The 8,662-nt window shown below is 45.8% G+C and overlaps 1 long non-coding RNA gene across 1 annotated transcript; it reads left to right on the top strand.

The window, feature by feature from the left end:
• Window positions 1–733: 733 nt before the first annotated feature.
• On the top strand, window positions 734–8,656 carry LOC126486601 (uncharacterized). The gene is made up of 3 exons (XR_007588165.1): window positions 734–2,097; window positions 6,682–6,983; window positions 7,316–8,656. It is a non-coding gene; the product is annotated as an uncharacterized lncRNA (long non-coding RNA).
• The last annotated feature ends 6 nt before the right edge of the window (window positions 8,657–8,662 follow it).

The raw sequence follows: 8,662 nt of genomic DNA, 5'->3' as shown, positions 1-8,662 counted from the left end.
CTGTGTCTTGCTTGACGACCAGTCTATGGAATTCTGTAGTTCATGACATGATGAGACAGAAAGCCAGGTTTGTAGCCGGGCTGAATTCAGCTCACCATGCAGATACACCAGTATACCAGCAGAGGGCGATAATGTCTAGTACAAAGAGTGAGCGTGCCTGGGTGACGGAAATCCAGGCACCACTGGGACTTCTACATACTAGAAGGTAAGATTAGAAAACACAAGCTTGATCTCATGTTTCCGATGCTGAAGCTCCCAAGGCTGGTTAATATTCACCGTGTTTGCTCGCCTTCCCCCGCCCCCGTACTGGGCTGTGGCAGTCTCTTAGCAATCCTGCTAATGAGATAGCAGTTTCAAATTGGCCTAATTCAGATGGCATTTGCCTATTTGATTCAATTCCCCATGATTCTCTGGGGGCGGTTTCAAGCCCTCATCGTAGGCACTTCAGTTATCACCAAGATGTTGCTAAGGCTGGAGGAAAGAGGAAGCCACGAAGAATCTGTAGACGGATAAAATTATTTTTAAATTACTTATCAGTCCGAAAGGCGTGGTTGCGTTTTTCTACAAATATCTGTAGTAGTGTAACTTGTACTCGAACATTTAAGGTAGGAAAACCAGAGTCGTTTCCAAAAGTGACAGAAAAGGTCCAGCTCACCCAACCCGCTCATCACCTAGGGGGAAAAAATGGTAGGGGATGTCCCTCTCTTCCACAACAGCACACTCTGCACTGCTGAGGCTTGGCTTTCTCTCAAAGTCATGTCCATACGCCAAATGAAAGTGATTATGTGGGTATGTGCCCTGACCTGAAGGTGAAGCAACGCCCTGAACTAAGGGACAGACCGATTGATGGGTGATGACTTCCAGGATGGAAAGGGGAAGAGTTAGGGAACGAGCTGAACGGAGCACCCTCGGGCACAGATGCGAGCTGGCACTGGGAATCTTCAAAGAACCGTAAATCCTTCCGCGGTCTAAAAAGTGTCCCAAACTGTTGGTGAAGGCTGAGTCACTGCTCTCTGAAGGCAAGGTAAGTTCTTAGGAGCCCCTGGAGTTAGTGCTGCCTTTAGCCAGCCAACTTGGCGTCTTCCTTCCTCTGCGTTTCTTATTGGATCTGTAGCAAGGACTCAGAGACTCTGAACTCAGCCAACAGTGTGTTCGTGCCTGAACAGACTAAGTGGATACATATTTTCTCAGGAGGGCGTGCCGCGGAGTAAGTCACGCACTATGCTGTATGTTAATACAGTACTTGGGGGGTATTTTAGACAGAAAAAAAACACACTTATAAAGCAGAAAACGTGGCACTAAGCAGACCAGAGAAGTTCCTTCATTCACAGCGTGGGGACTAAAAGAAGGCAGAGGGTTTGACCTCCTAGCAGCCCGTGTGGGGGGTAAACGCTTTGCTACTCGGTTTATGCACATTTTCTTGGATAACTTCCCAAGCGCCATTGAGAAGGAGGTTCTAAATAAATCTTGGGAAGCCAGCGGATTTGGAATCCAGAAATAATACAGATGAAATATAACTGAACCAAATGGTAAATGCTGGGGCACACCGTTATTTGGGGATTAAAGGCGGAAATGGGGTTGCCAAAGGCCAGAGTCAGGTCCTGAGCCTCGGTCTCCTAGCAGGGAGGTGTTTCCGGAATAGCGCCATGAGTCACGGAGGACAGTCCTGTACCTGCAGCAGAGATGTCTCATGTGCGTTGACATTTTACAAGCTCCTAGGGAAGAACGCAAAATGAAGTCACTTGAGATACTTTTGTACTAACGTTAGAAACTTCACGTGAACGAGGGGAACGCTGAGTGTGGTGCCGCAAACAGATCTTCAGTGGCAGCTTGAGTGGGCTGCCCCAAGGTTGGTGATGGCAGCCACTGGGGGAGCGGACCCCACAGATGCCAACCAGAAGTCCAGAGATGGCTAGTGACCCCAGTGACTTTCGAAGGTTGGGGTCTAAGTGGTTTCTGGTGCTTCTGAGGCTTTTGTCTCTATCCTTGATCCACCTTCCTGGACTCTGCCTCAGGGAAGCCAGGAGTACACACCCACCCTGCCACAGCCCCACAGATGTCTCCCTGCCTGAACAGACAAGGCTGTGACAAGACAAGGTTGGTATCAGTGCCGCTTTGGGTCCGTCCATTTCTGGGACTTGGGGGTTTCTTATTTGAAGCCTAGAGTACTGTTGAGATAGCAACATCACGGTTTTTAGATACCAAAATCCTGAGTCTACAAGTGCCACTGACAGACATGAATGGTTTCTCAGATGGAGTTCCATAGACCTTACGTGAGGGCAATGCAGGAGAAACTTGAATTGGCAAATTGTCGCTATAAAGGATTTACTAATAAACCCACTTAGGAAATATTAAGTTCCACAAAGTAGAGTTTAGCTAAAAGAGCTCTGCCTCCAACATGCCTGCGAGATTCGTAGTGCCCTAACCGGCCATGTTAGGAACTGTGGGGGTGAAAGTTTTGTGCCATCATTAAAGTTCAGGGTGTTGAGAAGTTTCTGCTAACATTGGTTCACCAAGACTGACCCCCCAGTTAAGCTTCATTTCCAGAACAAAAGGAGACAACCCTGATTTACCACCTGCCATTAGGCTTATCCCATATCAAAGAACACAGCTTAAGTAGCAGCCCAAGGGGATGGATGGTTCAGGGTCACAGCCACATCAAATCCCTGTGCTCTCTTTCATCAGGGAAAACATAATTCTGCCAGGTGGGCAGGAAGGCCCTCGGTATCAACACTGGTGTGGTTAAGAAAGAATTCTGACAATAGCCTAACTGTGCAAATCTCCCATCATCTGCAGCCTCCTGCCACAATTTAAATTGTCCAGGACCAGAAAGAGGTTTAAGGATGACAGTGTATGAAGAATTCAGAAGCCTTGGGTCTATATAAATTAGTAAAAATCTTCTATTTGAGGCCAACTCCTCTTTGGGTATTAGCCAGAGACTGGCATGTGCTATATTAGAGAATATTTTTCTTTATTAATCTCGAAATACTCAGAACGATTTCACGCTGCAAAGGCATATTAATTCTAGCACAAGGAGGTACTGGTAGTTGTCTAGGGGTTTGCAGAGTTTGCTTCTCAGCTCAGAAAAAGAATTGAGCTTCTGGGAAAGATAGAAAAACCAAGCCACAGCAGAAGAGAAAGTGGAAACTTTATCCCTTCAAGATGTGAGAGGCCTAGGGCTGGAAGTCCTCTAAGAGGATGCTGGCTTGGGTATTCTGTAAGACCCTGGCCCGCCCCTTTCTCCTGCATGGTCCTGTTTAAAAACTACCACGGCCCCTCTACCCGCATCCCATTCCCATCCCCCACCCGACTCCCACCCCTGTGCCTTCTTGCTGTTTTTTCCCAAACATCTTCTGGAAACAAAAAGCCACCAGGCCAGGAAGTTAGCTCACTTTTGCCTCCTTTTCACCTATATCCCTGCAGCCCTCCCTCACTTAGATACATCTTTTCTTCCTTTTTCCAAAATATTGATTGATTGATTGATAGGTTGATTGATTTTTATGTGTGTGGATGTTTTGCCTGCCTATATGACTGTGACCCATGTACATGCATGCAGTGCCCACAGAGGTGAGTACCGGATCCTTTAGGACTGGAGTTACAGATGGTTGTGAGCCACCATGTGGGTGCTAGGAAAATGAACACATATCCTTTGGAAAATCAGTCAGTGCTCTTACCCGCTGAGTCATCTCTCCAGCCCATAGATACCTGTTTTAAGTGGCTGTTGGCTATTAATGTGTGTAGGTGGGTGGGTGTGTCTGTGTGTCTGTGTGTGTGCCTATGTGTGTGGGGGGGGGAGGGTGTCTGTGTTTATATTTGTATTTTTGAAAAGGAAGACATTGAATACTACCAAAAGCCTGACCCAATCTAGGAAAAAACCAAAATAAAACACTTCTTCCCAAGCTTCACACCTATGCACAAGGCTCTGGATACAAGTAATTCAGAACTCCTGGTAGATTTCCCTCAGTTTCTTAACCTCTCCACAGGAGGTCGAATGTCTCCAGGCCAGAGGAGACAGTAACCAGACTTGGACTTGTGTTTGTCTCCGCCAGAAGCAAAGGTGGAAGACTGACTCCAGCGCTGCTCATTTTACGAGAGAAAATGGTAATTGGATACGGTAGATGAGAAGCCAAGAAGAATCATCTTGTCTCGGATTTTTGAATGGGTAACCTAATCTGTCTTTTTTATCAACACAAAGTCAAAGAAATGCAAGGGTACTCGTTAAAATAAAAAAGTCCAAGCGGAAGAGTCTCGGGATTGTCTGACCCGAACAGAGTCGGCGCCAGTGACACAGCCACACTCAGGAGAGAGGACACAGGTGTGTAAAGCGCACTGGGTCAGGCCCCACCCTGCACCGGAACATCAGTCCCAAGCTCTCTGACGAGCGTGCGCCTCTCACAGCCAGAGTCTGTGCTCGTGTGTACGTGGAATTCAGCGGGGCAGAAATTCAAGTTCAACAACCACATGGATGAGACCTCCCACCTTGAAGAGGGGCACAGAGTGTTAGATCAGAACTGATAAACGTGGGTGGGAAGGGAAGGAAGCAGCGACTTGCCCTTTACAGGAGCAGAACGGTTTTTAATTAGAACAATTGAAGGTGGAGATCACGCACTGGGGCTTGAAGTTTTATGGAGCAGAAAGGGAACTTGGGGGACCTTTCACCTGTGGATGTGTTTTCTGCTTTTTAAGCTCATACATTTTGGTGGGGGTCTTTATCATGTTGGCATCCTCACCTTGAGTTGTCCTGGCATGTTGACCCCTAATCTAGTGGTTCCCTGACTGCTGATCCTGCAGGGAGTCTCTGACACCCAAGCTACTAACCCTTCAGGAAGAATATTGTTTTGTACTGATGAAATTCATTCTTTTTAACAAAGGGCTATCCCAAATGTAAGTTGCAGAAAGTATAGGCAACCTCTGAAATTAATATATGTATAATTTTCCTGCAGTGAGATTTTGTAGTTTTCAACAGATTTTTTCTTTTTATTTTAAGATGAGAAAAGTGTACAATTTGACTGATCGTTTTTTGAGACAAGGTCTTGCTATCAACCAATTCTTCAGTACTGAAATTCCATGGAATTAGATTTCATCTAGTCAAGGCAGACCTACTTACAGAAAAGAGACAGAGTTTGGACCTCACTGCTCACCCAGGAGGTCAAGAACCAGACAAATTAGAGTGCTGATAAGTAGACTCAGCATCTACTACAGAGTCCAGTGGATGCCTTGACACCAACTCCCATCATCCTCTGAAATTATGTGAACAGGAGCCAAAGAATCTCTTTCTTGTCAACAGACGTCCTATAGACAGTGACTCAAAGAAATGGAGATGGTGGGAAAGCGGCGTCCCTTATTCAGAGAGGGTCAAACTCAGACAGCAATTATTTCTACCTGTATGTCTGCCATGCTAGAAACCTTCCTCCCGATGCCTCGCGTGGAGTCACAGGATAGAGCAGTGTCGGCACCAAAAGGATTCTAGACATGGTTGGGTCCAGGCCCTTGCCTTACAGGTGTGGAAGAAATAAAATGAACGTTCTCGGAGTTAAGGCAAGGCTGGCCTTGCACACCAGTACCCCCCCCCTCTTGCATCCTTCCACAGCTGGGATTTTTACGGTTCACTTGGAAGTTGCTCCACTCTGCTCTGTGACACTTTTTCTAATGAGCAGGTGGTTCAGCACTTGGCTTTCATTTAGCCCTTCTTGGCCAAGTCAGAGTATCAACTTCTAAAGTAAGTTCTTGGGCAGTTTTGCTCAGACCATTCAGAAATTGTCTGAGCAGGTCAAATTCCCACTTCCTGAGGGACTCTGGCAGGGGTATGGGGGCTTGTTTTTAGGAAGGACAGATTCAGGGTTCTAGGTTTTCAGATACTTTCCCCTTAATATAAATTGCCAAGTCAGCTATTTACTAATAATATTCCCTAAAATGTAGCTTTGGATGAATAATACAATGTTTCAATAAAACCAAACATGTAGCAAGACCAAATCTGGGCCAGTTGAGCAGTGGTTCCAAGTACAGCAGACTGGCACAGGGTGGTTTTCATCTCACTGGGCACCATAAGCAGCTTTTTCCATGCAAGTCAGGGAGTGTGTGTACTAGAAAAACCCACAGCATGTGCCAAATACTACAACTTCAAATTTTAAGTCTTTCTTTTCTCTCTTTCTTGCTTTCTTTCTTCTTCCTACCTTCCTTTCCTTCTTTCATTTCTTCCTTTTTCTTTTCTTTTTCTCCCAATGTAAATAAAACTGCTACCCTCAGAGACACGATTTGCTGGACCAGACACCTTGAACAAGAGAGCATTTTGCCTCAAGAGAGGAGCCTGCAGCCCCTTCCTTGTTAGCCAGAGTTCATTACCCCGGACCCAGATTTGTCCCTGAAAGCTTTGTTGGCGTTCATTTATTCATTCAAATTTTCAATAAGAATTTCAATGAATATTTCTTACAATTAAAACTATTCAAGCTAGGGCTGGAGAGAGGGCTCAGCCATTAAAGCCTAGGCTCACAACCAAAAGTATGAGTGCCTACTGCATTTGTAGAGGACCAACCTTTATTTCCAAACACCCACTGCGTGTCAGAGTAATAAGTGGGAAACGCTGTTTTAAAGGTCAAGTAACACTACTGGCACTTAAAAGAATCCCTTTAAGGAATTATTTGACTGGAATTACTAGTCCTTCCTTTTTTTTTTTTTAACCAGATTCCTCTGGTGGGAGAAGAGCCACAGCACAAGGCTACACACTTCAGACTGTCTTGACTTAATCTACTGAAGTCATCATCTCACCAAAACATGGGGAAAGTAGCCCAAAGCGCTGTGGAGCCAAATGAAGTCACACCCTCCCGACCCACACTCGAACGTGCTTTACCCCATCCCCTATAGACATCTCTTCTCATCAACTAACCAAGTCACACCCCATTGGAAGCTTTCATAAGTCACGGTGTGCAACCACAGAATTGAAAGAAACACAGGAAGCTACTGATTCCAGGTACTTCTCTTAGCAGGTGTGGAATGTTCTCAGCGTGAAGGCAAGGCTGGCCTTCCGTGTCATGGCTTCCTCCCCAGCATTTTTCTACAGTTGTGTTCTTAATACTTGGGAGTTGCTCCTTTCTGTTTTGTGATGTCTTCTTTAATTAGCAAGTGTTTAGGTGTTTGGCTTTCATTTCATCTCATAGTTAAGTCATAGTATCAACTCTCTCTCTCTCTCTCTCTCTCTCTCTCTCTCTCTGTGTGTGTGTGTGTGTGTGTGTGTGTGTGTGTGTGTGTGTGTGTTGCCTATAGAGGTCAGTGTTCACTGTCTTCTTCAATCAACACTCCCCTTTTTTTTTCCAAGCAGGGTCTCTCTTTGCACTGAAGCTATGGCCACCCAGCCATAGGGAACCTTCCTGTCTCTACATCCCAAGGGCGAGAATCATGTAGGCACGATGTCAAGTTCTGCTTCTCACATGACTGCTAGGAACCTGAACTCAGGCCTCCGTGCTCCTAAAATCTTGGACAACACACAAACCCTAAACTTATCTTCTACCATAATGAAGAGAGGCTGGAGCAGAGCAGTGGTTTCTTCTGCGAAGTGTACAGGCCATTGCTATGCTCTTCTCTGTCCTGAGCCTGAAGAGTCAAAATGAGTTTTCTATGTCTTCTAACAAAAGCAAGATGGATAATGGGAATATCAGGCATCATTAATATCTTTCATTAAATTCTCAAAGCACTTAGTATGAATACCACTGCTGATGTGTCGGGCATAAACCTGCCATGTGAGCGGCCGGGTGCCGGGGACGCAGCCCCGCCGCTCTTATTTCAACAGATGGCGCCCGACGTGATGGGCTAAATCCACTTAAAAACCTGAGAAGGCTTAAAAATAAGGGAGAGAGTGTTTAACACAGATTTTTGATGTTTGTTGGTGGCGTGCTGTAGAGAAATTTCCTGATTCAGCAACAGCAGCAGAAAAAAAGCTGCGTCATTTTAAAGCTGCGGCTTCCTGGGGCTGTACTGCCAGCGTGAACTCTGGCTTTAAAGCATTTCAAGGCTTTTATGGGACTGGATGTTTCTGTTCCCACTTGGGATGGAAAGGAGAGTGCTCTGAGACCATGCAGATGGCTCAGCGCTCCCGCCTGCACCTGGGCAGAAGGCCGAATCAGGCTTAGGCAGGCGGAAGAGCATGGCGGATTCCTGCCGTCATACAGAGACGCGGTTCAGACTGCGCAGTGCTCTGCGTGTCAGATTTGGCTGTAACTTGGATGAAAAGAGTTTCTGTGCCACACACTCAGTCTCAGAATTAAACTGCTGAGTGCACCAATGTGGACTTGCTGTGTGCCTGGAACTGTGAATGGTTCAGGGGCACCAAATGGATCTGAGGCAGGAGCTGCTGCTCCTTGCTGACCTCAGGCAGGAACTACCGTTATTGCCATAATAACAGTGCAGTTAAGGCTTAGACTGGGCAGGACACAGGCAGTACCCTATTACCTGTACATGGTGCAACTTAAGTTTTTAAGAAGTGCTTAACATTTTAAAAAATGCTCCTGGATAGTAAAAAAATTACAGATTCACAGTAAAACAGATTCAGACACTGTTGGATGAATGTACATGTATGTAGGCTTGGGAGAGAGAAGAAAAAGAATATAAAGAATAAAGTTAATGTCTTAAAAAGAAAAAGGGTAAAGTCTTTAAAGAGACAGAGTACAGA

The sequence above is a fragment of the Alexandromys fortis genome, unplaced genomic scaffold (assembly GCF_014885135.2).
Source record: "Alexandromys fortis isolate MF-2015 unplaced genomic scaffold, M_Fortis_MF-2015_v1.1 scaffold_164, whole genome shotgun sequence".
In the NCBI taxonomy this organism is placed as follows: domain Eukaryota; kingdom Metazoa; phylum Chordata; class Mammalia; order Rodentia; family Cricetidae; genus Alexandromys; species Alexandromys fortis.
This window is presented reverse-complemented; position numbering and strand designations above follow the sequence as displayed.